The sequence below is a fragment of the Pleurodeles waltl genome, chromosome 1_1 (assembly GCF_031143425.1).
Source record: "Pleurodeles waltl isolate 20211129_DDA chromosome 1_1, aPleWal1.hap1.20221129, whole genome shotgun sequence".
NCBI classification, from domain to species: Eukaryota; Metazoa; Chordata; class Amphibia; order Caudata; family Salamandridae; genus Pleurodeles; species Pleurodeles waltl.
Genome location: NC_090436.1, coordinates 311,118,080 through 311,132,906, shown reverse-complemented (window position 1 = coordinate 311,132,906; position 14,827 = coordinate 311,118,080).

Here is a 14,827-nt window from a genome sequence, read left to right as displayed (position 1 = left end):
CACATATGCTCCCTGCACTTTTCCACCAGGCTATGTGCTTCTCTTTATGTACAAGTCATGTAGTGCGTACTTTGTTATTATTTAACTGTTCCAAAATGGCCATTAGCCATCTTGGAACAATGAAACAATGATAGCGTATACCAGAAACCATTAAAAGGTGGCTGCCCCTGTTTATACATGCTTACGCAAGTCAGCACACACATGAGCAGCCATCTTTGAATGGATTGAGCCATCACAATTACAAAAATTATTCCAAGATGGCGGGCATTGCATCTGCATTGTTGCACACACACAGATGAGCCATCTTTGTATATTTTTTCCAATTAGTTTAAAAAAACAATTCCAAAATGTAACTGTTTTTTAAATATGTTTTTGTTAACCAAGAAAGGTTGACAATAAAACTAGCATTGGCAAACCAGCAACTGCATGTAAAGGCCACACATAATTATTTTGCCACGGCTTGCTTTTGGTAGAACCCACTGCCTTCCAGTTAACTTTTCCAAAGGCAGTGCTGTAGTGGACACAAACGTAGATATTCTAAAAACTAGACTGCACAGTATATATGGACTGGTGTGGATGGCAGTCCTGTAATAAGATTTATATAACGCCTTAACCAGCATTATGATGTGTATTATTCATGGCAATTGCATGTGTCTATACCTAACAAAGTGCCACCAAACAATTACAAGTATTATTTGGGATAGTGTATAATATTCAGGACACAAGAAGGCAGATCAAGGCATTGGTTATTGTAGTCTTGATTTAAACAGCAAGTAAACATGTCCCCTTTTTAGGGGCGAGCGCAAAGCGCTCTGTCCCTCTTCTAATCTCTCTTTAGGGGGCTTTTAACCACACCCATGTTACATCAGTCACTTTCATTGGTTCGTGGGCTTGCCTTTTAAAATCTGCTTCTTTTCATTCCTGAAAGGCATGCATACGTCATGCCTTTTCCAGTGTTTAGCCCTCCTCAAGGGCACCGGTAAAGTAATATCACATAACTTAATCTCAAAATCAAATGATAAACATACAGAAACAGCACTGGTTGACCAAATCTTTTAAAGAATCTTAATTTAATCAAAGCATGTATGGTTAAGCATTCTAGGATTACAGTACAACTCAATAGTAAGAATAACTGCACAATAGAAATGGCATACATTTAGGTTCAGCAAAGAAATGACAACAGCTGTTCTTAATAATTAGCAAACACCCTCTCTGAGTCTCCTAACTAGCCTTCTTATTAGAATAGCATGTTTGGGCTTCATGCTAAACAATTTAGTCAACATAAATTTGTAAAACATCTAACTATGGCTCTCTAAAAATTAGCGGTTGGTACCTAGGAACAAAAGACAAATTAGAACAAGAACAGTAACATTTTGTTATACCTTTCATCAGTATGGATCAGCAAGCTGCGACTATCTTCGTCAATTGGACATCTGTTCGGTCAGCATCAGCATCGGGCCATGAGTGGGAATGGTTCAGAACAGGGGACTCTAAGCTATCGGAACCGTGTGGAAAGCAATGTCTAAGGATCAGCATCCAGTATCAAAAGATCTAACCAATAAAATTCAAAATAGAATTCTCTAAGTAAGGAATCTAAATAAGTGCACCTCATCGGTGAAGGAGGAAACGGAAAGTGTGTCTAGGATGGAGATAATCGGAATGGCGCTTCTCAGCAAAGGATTAATTAAAAGGAGCTCCTCTCTCTCTGTGTAGTCGGGCTAAGTTAAAATTCTCTAGAACACTTCCCACGTTGCTATTGGTCAAAGAATCATACGTTTTCATCTAGTCCAATGAAAGTAGAACTTCAAATCTAAGATATAACTAAACGGTCCTTCACATGTCGATGATTGGCTCCTCTTCTCCTGTTCCCATTGTCGGACTTGTCAGGTAACAATTTTGTATCTCTCTGTCCTTCAATCAGGTCATCCATTGCTAGTTCCTGGGAACATCGTTTTCACACACTCTAAACTCTACAATGTTTTGATAGCTAATACAGCATCTTCTAGCTAGCAGTGCTCATGGGAAAAAAGCATTTTCTAGTGTTTGGTCAATGCAGTGGAACAATGCAAGTATTCAGTTCTCTAAACAGCCATTTTATGTGAATTATTTAAGCAGTGCAACTTAACATGAGGCTGCGCAACTAGGTCAAGACCTTGCTAACTTAAGGCCTACAATTTATGAAGCAAATACATAATGCATAATCATTAATATAACATACTACTACATTTCTCTAAACATGGGCACGTCATTTCATATTATTAAGCAATTAATAAGGACACTTTGTGAATACTGGCTGCCACTCAGGTAGGCACATTTTCCAAGTTGTGCATTATTTTCTATATTAAGACATTTTCTATGCATATTCAACATTTAGAATACATGAATATTTCTTAGTAAAAATTCAGCGTTGACACTGGTGAGGGAGAGCATGTTGGCAAAAAATCCTCCATGCTGCTTACCAGTTCCCACACCCCTTCTTACATTTGACCAACAAAGTAAAATGCTTGTATTATGTGCATCTTATGTCCTAAGTACTATGGTAATGTACTGTATGTTTGTATCTTCCTTTTACTAGGATGCTTATGACATATTAGGTTCTGCGTGTCTATGATGTATTCTGCATCCTTTGAGTTGTTCGTGAGTTCTGGAACTCTTGGCTTGTTCAGTTGCCTGGAGTTGTGGAGCCTACCAGACATCTCTGAGGTTTTGGACCTGTTACTCAATAAAACTAAAGAAATTCTTCATCCCTTTGGAGTTGGAATATTAGATTCTTTTCTCTTCACTGCATACTACAATGCTGTATACTCTGATATGCTGGCACCTCTGAGCCCTACTATCCAACAGCAATTTCCTATACAAACATAGTGCCCAGACAGGATGACAAGTAATTGTTCTTTCTGTCTGGATAAACTCTGCTGGGCCGTGAGGGGATCAGATATCAGATGTTTTGGAGTTAAAGGATGCTTCACAGCCTGCACACTGCAATCAAAGCATACTTTAGTCAGAATCTTGCACCATCTGCACCAATGGACGGTTAGGAGTTCATTAAAGGGGAGATTTGTCATGGCTTGAACCAAAATATGAATTACATTTCTATCAGGCAATCACCAAAGAAGACTGACACAACACAACCAATGGCTGAAAGGTACTGATCCAAAGCCACTCTTTGTATATATTTCAATTCATGACATAGGCCATCATTACGAATCCAGCGATAATTACCGCCGACCGTCGTGCTGGTGGCCGGCAAAAGAACCCCTTGGGCGTAGTAAACTTACCGCCTTATTACGAGTCCAAAACCTAGCAGAAAACAGCAAGGTATCCAACCCCACCAGGCCGAACGACAGTGACAAACAGCCTGCTCGAAACCCAATACTGCCACCGCAAGAGAAAGCCACTCCCTCAATTACAACTCACAGATCAGCACAACGTTTGTTCAACAGCGGTCTGCCATTGGCGTTACTGACTGCTGCGACCACAAAATAGACTCACCACCCCACACTGGACATTTTGAAAACCCCACATCTGATACACATACACACACTTCACACACCCACAGACACCACTATAAAACATACATCCACAATACCCACAATCCTTTGCTATGCCTACCTGGTGCCACACAACTCCCAGCCACCTGGAACAAAGAGATACCACGAACCCAAGATACACTCTTGCACACCCCACATGCCTCATACAACTCACAAACACACAAAGGCACAAACACGCATCCCACAACATTACCAGAAAACATCCCCACCCCTGTCACTAACTCACTCACACACTCCACTATCCCAAACACCACCACCAGATCACAGCACTCAAATCCCCAGATAACCCACTATCAATCAATCAATCAATCAGTGAATTTATAAGGCGCGCTATGTATCCGACAGGGTTTCGAGGCGCTGGGGAGGGGGGGGTGCTGCTAGCGTTCGAAGAGCCATGTCTTGAGGAATCTCCTGAAGGTGAGGAGGTCCTGGGTCTGGCGTAGTGAGGTGGGGAGAGAGTTCCAGGTCTTGGCGGCGAGGAAGGAGAAGGATCTGCCGCCAGAGGTCTTGCGCTGGATTCGGGGGACGATGGCGAGGTCGAGGTTGGCAGAGCGGAGTTGACGTGTGGGGACGTAGAAGTTGAGTCTGGTGTTCAGCTAGGTGGGTCCGGTGTTGTGTAGTGCCTTGTGTGCGTGGGTGAGGAGTTTGAAGGTGATCCTTTTTTCCACAGGGAGCCAGTGGAGGTCCTTCAGGTGGGGGGAGATGTGACATCGGCGGGGTATGTCGAGGATCAGGCGGGCGGATGCGTTCTGGATGCGTTGGAGTCGTTTGATGTCTTTCGTTGGGATGCCTGTGTAGAGTGCGTTGCCGTAGTCAAGTCTGCTACTGACGAGGGCTTGAGTCACCGTCTTCCTGGTTCCTGTTGGAATCCACTTGAAGATCCTGCGGAGCATGCGGAGGGTGTTGAAACAAGAAGAGGAGACGGTGTTGATCTGTTTGGACATGGTGAGAGCAGAGTCGAGGACGAAGCCGAGGTTTCGTGCGTGGCTGGCTGGGGTGGGTGGGGGCCCGAGGGCGGTGGGCCACCAGGAGTCGTTCCAGGCCGAGGGGGTGCGTCCGAGGATGAGGACTTCCGTCTTGTCGGAGTTGAGCTTCAGGCGGCTGTTGCTCATCCACTCGGCGATGGATTTTAGTCCTTCGTGGAGGTTGGTTTTGGCGGTGAGCGGATCTTTGGTCACGGAGAGGACGAGCTGGGTGTCATCGGCGTAAGGGATGATGCTAAGGTTGTGTTGACGGGCCAGTTGTGTGAGGGGGGCCATGTAGACGTTGAACAACGTTGGGCTAAGAGAGGAGCCTTGGGGGACGCCGCAGATGAGGTTGGTGGCTTTGGAGCGAAAGGGTGAGAGTCGGACTCTCTGGGTTCTGTCGGAGAGGAAGGATGAGATCCAGTTGAGGGCTTTGTCTTGGATGCCGGCTTCGTGGAGACGGGTTAGCAGGGTGCGGTGGCAGACTGTGTCGAAGGCGGCTGATAGGTCGAGGAGGATGAGGGCTGAGGTTTCGCCGTTGTCCATTTGTTGTCTGATGTCATCTGTGGCGGCGAGGAGTGCGGTCTCAGTGCTGTGGTTTCGTCTGAATCCAGATTGTGAGGGGTCTAGGATGGAGTTGTTTTCTAGGAAGTAGGCGAGCTGTGCGTTGACGATCTTCTCGATGACTTTCGCTGGAAAAGGGAGGAGAGAGATCGGTCGGAAGTTTTTGAGATCGTTGGGGTCAGCCTTGGGTTTCTTGAGGAGGGGTTGGATTTCTGCGTGCTTCCAGCTGTCCGGGAAGGTGGCAGTGTTGAAGGAGAGGTTGATGATCTTGCAGAGTTTGGGGGCGATGGTGGCGTTGGCTTTGTTGAATACGTGATGTGGGCACGGGTCCGTGGGATGGAATTCATGGTTGTTAGGGTTTCAGCGTCGTCTACTTGGGTCCAGGTGGTGAGGCGGCAGGCGTGGGAGGAGTCGTCGGGGGTGGGGTCTGGCGGAGGTGCGGTGTTGAAGCTGTTGTGGATGGCTGCGATTTTCTGGTGGAAGAAGGTGGAGAGATCGTCGCAGAGTTTCTGGGAGGGAGGGACGTTGTTGACGTTGGCGTTAGGGTTGGAGAGTTCCTTCACGATGCAGAAGAGTTCTTTGCAGTCGTGGGCGTTGTTGTTGAGGCGTTCTGTGAAGTGGGCGCGCTTGGCAAGTCGGATCCGTTGGTGGTGTTCATGGTTGGCGTCCTTGAGGATAGCAAGGTTGTCGGGTGTGCGCTCGAGGATCCATTTCTTCTTGAGTTTCTGGCAGGTGCGTTTGGAGGTGGTCAGTTCGTCTGTGAACCAGGCTGTTTTTTTCTTTTCTTGGTTGGCGGTGGGTTTCTTGAGTGGGGCTAAGGTGTTGGCGCAGTTGAGGATCCATTGATGGAGGTTGATGGCGGCGCTGCTCGGGTCGGTGGGTTCGGGTGGTGGGTATTTGGCGAGTGTGCTGGTTAGCTGGTCTTCGGTGACTTTTCCCCAGCGGCAGTGAGGCGGTAGAGGGATGCGGTGGTGTTCGGTGTTTTTCTTGAAGGTGAAGTGGACGCAGTGATGGTCGGTCCAGTGGAGTTCGGAGGTGTGGCTGAAAGAGATGTGGTTGCTTGAGGTGAAGAGTGGGTCAAGTGTGTGTCCGACGATGTGGGTGGGAGTGTTGGCCAGTTGACGGAGTCCGAGGTTGCGGAGGTTGGTGGTCAGTGATGCGGTGTTGGCGTCGTTGTTGTTTTCCAGGTGGAAGTTTAGATCTCCCAGGAGGATGTAGTCTGGAGAGGCGAGGGCGTGGGTGCTTGCGAGGTCGGAGACGGTGTCGCTGAAGGGGGCTCTTGGTCCTGGAGGGCGGTATATGAGGGTTCCGCTGAGGGTAGTGTGGGGGTCCGTGTGAATCTGGAAGTGGAGGTGTTCGGCTGTCTTGAGGGTGTCGTCCGTGTGGGTGTGGATCTTGAGGGTAGATTTGTGGGCGATGGCTATCCCTCCGCCGATTCCGTTGGTGCGATCTCTTCTGGTGATCTTGTATCCGTCAGGTATGGCGATGGCGATGTCAGGGGCCGAAGAGTCGTTCCACCAGGTTTCGGTCAGGAAGGCCACGTCTGGGGCGGTGGTGTCGAGCAAGTCCCAGAGCTCGATGGCGTGTTTTCGTGCGGAGCGTGTGTTGAGGAGGATGCAGTGCAGGTGGTTTGTGTTGGTTGTTGCTGGCTTCGTTGTTCTGTTGCAGGAGAAGTTGCAGGTGCGGCAGGAAAAAGGTCCTTTGGTGTGCTTCGCGGTGGCCAGGAAGCACTCTGTGGAGGGGCCAGGGTTGAGGGCGAGGAGTTCGCGGGCCGAGTATCGGAAGCAGGGGGTGCGGGGGCGTGAGGACCAGGGGGGGTGGCGCTGGGCGCGGTCCAGTCGCAGACGGGCGCAGACGGGCTTGCCTCTGGCGCGCCTCTGGCGTGCCAGCGGCGCGCCCGCTGCGCGGACGCGCAGCACCAGCCATTAAGAAGGGAGGGGGGAGGGGGGAGGGAGGAGCAGCTGGGAGGCGGGAGGCGGGAGGCTGGAGGCGGGAGGCGGGAGGGAGCGGCGAATGGGGGCGCGAGGGGGGCGGGGCAGCAGGGAGGCAGCGGCAGGGAGCAGAGAGCAAAGGGGAGCGCACAAGGGGCGAAAACACGAAAAACAAGGCACAAAAAAGTCGTGCACAATTTTAAAAACAGTCACAATTTGAAAACAGTCACAGAAATACACTAATGGCACAGTATACAATTGGGGAAACAGCAATCAGAGGGGCACAACGGGGGAAGATGCGCAGGAGGCGAGGCGCTTGAAAACATTAAAAACGCACTTACAGGACGGCGAAAAGTGGCACTAACAGAAGGGGAACAAAGGGGGCAGAAGCGCAAGGAGGCAAGGCGCTGAAAAATGAGAAAAACACTTACAGGACGGCGGAAAGCGGCACACGGGTCAAGTGAAGCTTACTAGAGCCCACTAGACACCAGGGATGAGGCGCAGGAGGATGCCTGCGGGTGGAGGAGGGCCTCAAACACGCTAGCAGCAGCGTGGGCAGGGGTCAGAGGCAGGAGACAGCAGGTTGGTGCTGCGGACGTGAGGGGCGAGCTCTAGACCTAAAACAGGTCAGAGGTCGCTCACTCGCGACGCGCAGCGCCAGCCATTAAGAAGGGAGGGGGGAGGGAGGAGCAGCTGGGAGGCGGGAGGGAGCGGCGAATGGGGGTGTGAGGGGGGCGGGGCCGCAGGGAGGCAGCGGCAGGGAGCGGAGAGCAAGGGGGAGTGCACAAGGGGCGAAAACACGAAAAACAAGGCACAAAAAAGTCGGGCACAATTTTAAAAACAGTCACAATTTGAAAACAGTCACAGAAATACACTAATGGCACAGTGTACAATCGGGGAAACAGCAATCAGAGGGGCACAACGGGGGCAGATGCGCAGGAGGCGAGGCGCTTGAAAACAGTAAAAACGCACTTACAGGACGGCGAAAAGTGGCACAAACAGAAGGGGCACGACGGGGGCAGAAGCGCAAGGAGGCAAGGCGCTGAAAAATGAGAAAAACACTTACAGGACGGCGGAAAGCGGCACACGGGTCAAGTGAAGCTTACTAGAGCCCACTAGACACCAGGGATGAGGCGCAGGAGGATGCCTGCGGGTGGAGGAGGGCCTCGAACACGCTAGCAGCAGCGTGGGCGGGGGTCAGAGGCAGGAGACAGCAGGTTGGTGCTGTGGACGTGGGGGGCGAGCTCTGGACCTAAAACAGGTCAGAGGTCGCTCACTCGCGACGCGCAGCGCCAGCCATTAAGAAGGGAGGGGGGAGGGAGGAGCAGCTGGGAGGCGGGAGGGAGCGGCGAATGGGGGCGCGAGGGGGGCGGGGCCGCAGGGAGGCAGCGGCAGGGAGCGGAGAGCAAGGGGGAGCGCACAAGGGGCGAAAACACGAAAAACAAGGCACAAAAAAGTCGGGCACAATTTTAAAAACAGTCACAATTTGAAAACAGTCACAGAAATACACTAATGGCACAGTATACAATCGGGGAAACAGCAATCCGAGGGGCACAACGGGGGCAGATGCGCAGGAGGCGAGGCGCTTGAAAACAGTAAAAACGCACTTACAGGATGGCGAAAAGTGACACAAACAGAAGGGGCACGACGGGGGCAGAAGCGCAAGGAGGCAAGGCGCTGAAAAATGAGAAAAACACTTACAGGATGGCGGAAAGCGGCACACGGGTCAAGTGGAGCTTACTAGAGCCCACTAGACACCAGGGATGAGGCGCAGGAGGATGCCTGCGGGTGGAGGAGGGCCTCGAACACGCTAGCAGCAGCATGGGCGGGGGTCAGAGGCAGGAGACAGCAAGTTGGTGCTGCGGACGTGGGGGGCGAGCTCTAGACCTAAAACAGGTCAGAGGTCGCTCACTCGCGACACGCAGCGCCAGCCATTAAGAAGGAAGGGGGGAGGGAGGAGCAGCTGGGAGGCGGGAGGGAGCGGCGAATGGGGGCGCGAGGGGGGCGGGGCCGCAGGGAGGCAGCGGCAGGGAGCGGAGAGCAAGGGGGAGCGCACAAGGGGCGAAAACACGAAAAACAAGGCACAAAAAAGTCGGGCACAATTTTAAAAACAGTCACAATTTGAAAACAGTCACAGAAATACACTAATGGCACAGTATACAATCGGGGAAACAGCAATCAGAGGGGCACAACGGGGGAAGATGCGCAGGAGGCGAGGCGCTTGAAAACAGTAAAAACGCACTTACAGGACGGCGAAAAGTGGCACAAACAGAAGGGGCACGACGGGGGCAGAAGCGCAAGGAGGCAAGGCGCTGAAAAATGAGAAAAACACTTACGGGACGGCGGAAAGCGGCACACGGGTCAAGTGAAGCTTACTAGAGCCCACTAGACACCAGGGATGAGGCGCAGGAGGATGCCTGCGGGTGGAGGAGGGCCTCGAACACGCTAGCAGCAGCGTGGGCGGGGGTCAGAGGCAGGAGACAGCAGGTTGGTGCTGTGGACGTGGGGGGCGAGCTCTAGACCTAAAACAGGTCAGAGGTCGCTCACTCGCGACGCGCAGCGCCAGCCATTAAGAAGGGAGGGGAGAGGGAGGAGCAGCTGGGAGGCGGGAGGGAGCGGCGAATGGGGGCGTGAGGGGGGCGGGGCCACAGGGAGGCAGCGGCAGGGAGCGGAGAGCAAGGGGGAGCACACAAGGGGCGAAAACACGAAAAACAAGGCACAAAAAAGTCGGGCACAATTTTAAAAACAGTCACAATTTGAAAACAGTCACAGAAATACACTAATGGCACAGTATACAATCGGGGAAACAGCAATCAGAGGGGCACAACGGGGGCAGAGGCGCAGGAGGCGAGGCGCTTGAAAACAGTAAAAACGCACTTACAGGACTGCGAAAAGTGGCACAAACAGAAGGGGCACGACGGGGGCAGAAGCGCAAGGAGGCAAGGCGCTGAAAAATGAGAAAAACACTTACAGGACGGCGGAAAGCGGCACACGGGTCAAGTGAAGCTTACTAGAGCCCACTAGACACCAGGGATGAGGCGCAGGAGGATGCCTGCGGGTGGAGGAGGGCCTCGAACACGCTAGCAGCAGTGTGGGAGGGGGTCAGAGGCAGGAGACAGCAGGTTGGTGCTGCGGACGTGGGGGGCGAGCTCTAGACCTAAAACAGGTCAGAGGTCGCTCACTCGCGACGCGCAGCGCCAGCCATTAAGAAGGGAGGGGGGAGGGAGGAGCAGCTGGGAGGCGGGAGGCGGGAGGGAGCGGCGAATGGGGGCGCGAGGGGTGCGGGGCCGCAGGGAGGCAGCGGCAGGGAACGGAGAGCAAGGGGGAGCGCACAAGGGGTGAAAACACGAAAAACAAGGCACAAAAAAGTCGGGCACAATTTTAAAAACAGTCACAATTTGAAAACAGTCACAGAAATACACTAATGGCACAGTATACAATCGGGGAAACAGCAATCAGAGGGGCACAACGGGGGCAGATGCGCAGGAGGCGAGGCGCTTGAAAACAGTAAAAACGCACTTACAGGACGGCGAAAAGTGGCACAAACAGAAGGGACACGACGGGGGCAGAAGCGCAAGGAGGCAAGGCGCTGAAAAATGAGAAAAACACTTACAGGATGGCGGAAAGCGGCACATGGGTCAAGTGAAGCTTTCTAGAGCCCACTAGACATCAGGGATGAGGCGCAGGAGGATGCCTGCGGGTGGAGGAGGGCCTTGAACACGCTAGCAGCAGCGTGGGCGGGGGTCAGAGGCAGGAGACAGCAGGTTGGTGCTGAGGACGTGGGGGGCGAGCTCTAGACCCAAAACTATGGCACCCCCTAAGAATCCCCGTTTCAATGGCAGGGAGTTGCGGACCATGGTGGACGAAATAATCAGGGTGGCGCCACGGCTGTTCGGTACAAAGGTCCAGCAGACATCCATAGCTAAGAAAATGGAGCTATGGCAGGGGGATCGTCAAAAAGGTGAATGCAGTGGGAAGCCATCCACGCACAAGGGACGACATCACGACAAGGTGGAACAACCTGCGAGTGAAGGTATGTTCCATGGCATTGAGACACGAGATTGACATCCAGCGGACTGGCAGTGGTCCCCCACTACCTCCCCGTGAGTTAACCAAGTGAGAGGAGAAGGTCTTGGGTATCCTGCATCCAGAGGGCCTCACTGGAGTCACTGGAGGACTGGACTCTGGTAAGGCACTGCCACACCCCTCCCACCACCTACACCTGTAATGCATGTTTACCCCCTCCCCTTGTAACTACCCCAAAACACCCTGTCCCATATCCATCCCACTCCATCAACCACCCACACTCTTATCCCCTGCATGCCCACGCCACCCCACTAACACCTACCAAAACAATGTGAACACAACAACCAGTCCCTGCGTGTAACGCTTGAAAGACTACAAGTCCTACAATGCATCACCCATCCCACAAATTACTATGCACTGCACCCATTCCAAAAGGGGTCCTGCATGCAGATGAATGAGGATGTAAGCACAAAAAACAGGTGACGGATGCTGGCAGGGACATGGGAATAACAGCATAGAGGACATTAACAGAAGGAAACACATGCCACTGTTAAAGTGTGAAAGCAAGACACATATGCAATGTCCACCATAGACAACTAACTGATTGCCAATGACATAACCCCTGAAGCATGTGAATACAACTGCCACCCAGCTGACACACAGTCAAACTCCCTGCTGGATACACAATAAAATGTATTTCCACTTCACAGGCACTACTGCTTATGCTAGCCACCAGGACGTGCCAGCAAATGCCAGTTCCCCAGCAGAAGAAGGCCCCCGTTATGACTGTCCAGTGAGATCTCTGAATCTGGATGTCCACCCTGACCCATTGGGAACTCTGGTCTATCACCCTCCAGAAGCCCCACCCAGCCCACAGACAGACCCCCGCTACTCAGCCACCACCTACAGCTGTGGCCCAATGCCCCCAAACCAGTGTCTCCAGGTTAGCTACTGTGTGCCCACCTGTACAAGGACAGTAGTCATCACCCATCACCAGGCAAGACAATGAAGGTCCTGGTGCAAGTGGGAGTGGGCACACTGTGCCCGGGTCACAGGCACAGGGGGTCCAGCCCAGTGGGAGGCATCTGAGGGCCAAGGGGGAGAGGCAAACCAGGGAAGTGACTTGCTAGGAGGCCATATCCTAAGTCCTGGCCGCATCCCACCACTCCTAGGGCAGGATGGGCCAGATACTGCCCACTTTGCAGGAGATACAGAGACTGCAGAGGGAACACCAACAGTAGGTCATGGAGTAATGGCAGGCCCACAGTGCCACCATGGCCTCCATCGAAGGGGTGCTGCAAGACATGACAGCAGCCGTGGTGGAGATCTCCACCCACCTGCAGGTCCCTTCCAGTAGCCACCATACAGCCCAGCCCTCCACATCTGCTGCTGGTAGTGGACTGGTTGCCCTGCTAGAGCACTCACAAGCCACCCCTTCCTCTGTAGCCCACGAACCCCCTTGCAAACGTGGCCGGTGAGCCAGAAATTCCTCAGAGACTGTAGCCAAGACCAAACCCACCACCAGGAAGTGAGCCTCTCCTGAACTATCTCCCTTGTCTGCCACTGACACACCTTGTTGACTTTCTACTGTCATTGCTCCATTTTTCAATGGCCCCATGGACACTGAACCTGTGCTACCAACAGCTATGAACACTAAAATGACTATTTCCTCCACCATCTGCCCACTCCCTTGCATTTCCCCATCCTTTATTTTGATCCACTGAATAAACACTGTACAGTCACACCCAAAGTATTTGTGCTTTATTCACTATGCATGCATGTGATGAACATCTTTATCAATGTAAAATCTTGAAACAGTACTTACAATTGGCTAGCCTGATTGTATGCAGGTATATTTCACTCCAAATCTGTAGAAATGGGTTTCTAAGACTTGCACCAGGAATGTCCAAATTCTCCACATGAACAAGGCATGGCAAATTTAATTCAACCAAAGTAAGACCTGTGAGTAAAGGAAATGTAGCACACACTTAGGTACAGTTAGTTTCATTACACATGTACCTGCTGTGTGTCCAAAGTATTACATCATTGCCAGAGTACTCTCACTTCTTGACTGACAAGTATTACCATGCGTCAGCTGCACTACACACCAGTAAGTAACTCTAAAATGCAGCTTTGCACATGAGTACAACTGTAGATGCCATCTACATCAGCTGAGGTTACCGCCACCCACATTGTGAGGGACTCCAGGTGGATGTGCAAGTACTCAGGATATGCTGAGTGTCAAATACTGACAGCAAAACTGGGCCACAATTTCTATCCACGCAACATGTCCAAATAGTCCATACATGTGAAGGCAGGAAATCACATTCAGAAAAACATAACTTCTGTGTGTCAACTTCCTTTAGGAGTTCTCAAACACATGAAGCAGTAAGGATAATGTGACAGTACACACATTGCACCACACACACACACTGCTGTGTCTACAGCACTGGTTGTATAATCTGTCAATTGTACACAAAACTACATAGGCAATGTTGTGGTATAAATAGAGCAAAATGGACCATCAACTCATTGGAAGTACAGGTGAATGAACTGAGTTCTGGAGTCTACATCATCCTCCTCCCCTTCTTCATCGCTGTCCTCTGTCCCTTCAGCTTCCACTGGTGGTTCAGGTCGTCCCTCCTCTTCCAGTAAAGGTACATGCCTTCTCAGTGCCAAATTGTGCAGCATTCAGCAGGCCACGATGATCTGGCCAACCTTGTTTGGGGAGTAGCACAGGGATCCCCCTGACCTGCAGGCACCGGAATCTTGCCTTCAGTAGTCCGAATGTCCTCTCAACGACTCTTCTTGTCCTGCAATGTGCCTCATTGTAGCAATGGTCACCCCCTGTCCTGTGATACCTCACTCGTGTCAACAGCCAGGACAGGTTAGGCTAGCCAGAATCACCTCGAAAGACTGTGTACACATAGAACATATCACCATTGTGTAGCGGATAAAGAGTAGGAAAGGCAGGTTGATAGTTATTGCACTCTCTCATCACACTCACCTACAAGCCAGGCTCTCTCTCTTTGTAGCTGTGCCATCATCGTGGGACACTGCTGCTCCTCAAAATGTAGGAGTCATGCACAGATCGAGGGAATTGCGCAATCACTTGGGAGATGTACTGGTCTGCAAGACACACCGCCTGTACATTAATGAAGTGATGACTCTTCCTATACACCTGTTCATATAATCTGGGAGGGATGAAGGGAATATGGGTGCCATCTATGGTCCCAATCACATGATGAATGTTTGCAATGGCATAGAAATCTGATTTCACATTGGGCAATACCGCAAGTAGGGGAAATTTAATGTAGCTGTGGAGGTGTTTCAGCAACGCAGTCAGGACATCCCTTAAGATGTCACTGAACATTGGGTGTGCCACACGTGCTGCCAAGCCCACTGTCGCCTGAAATGACCCAGTGGCCAAAAAATGTAGCACAGATAGTACCTGCACAGTAGGAGGAATAGCATAGGGATTACGTAGATCTGCCTGTATATCTGGTTCCAATTGGGCACACAGTTCACGAATAGTCATCCGATTCAGACGGTAGGTCAGCAAAATGTGTTGTTCCTCCATGGTTGCCAGGTCAACTAGGGGCCGGTAGACCAGTGCATTCCTCAGTCTCCACATGTGTCGGTATCTAGGCAGGGCCAACACTCATATGTCACGATCACAACACATTACGAATGATGTCTACGCACACACAACTACACGTACCTAGCCTTCCAATCATGGAAGGGTTGTGTTCAGCTTACATTGTGACAATCGATGAGTGATTACAGTGGT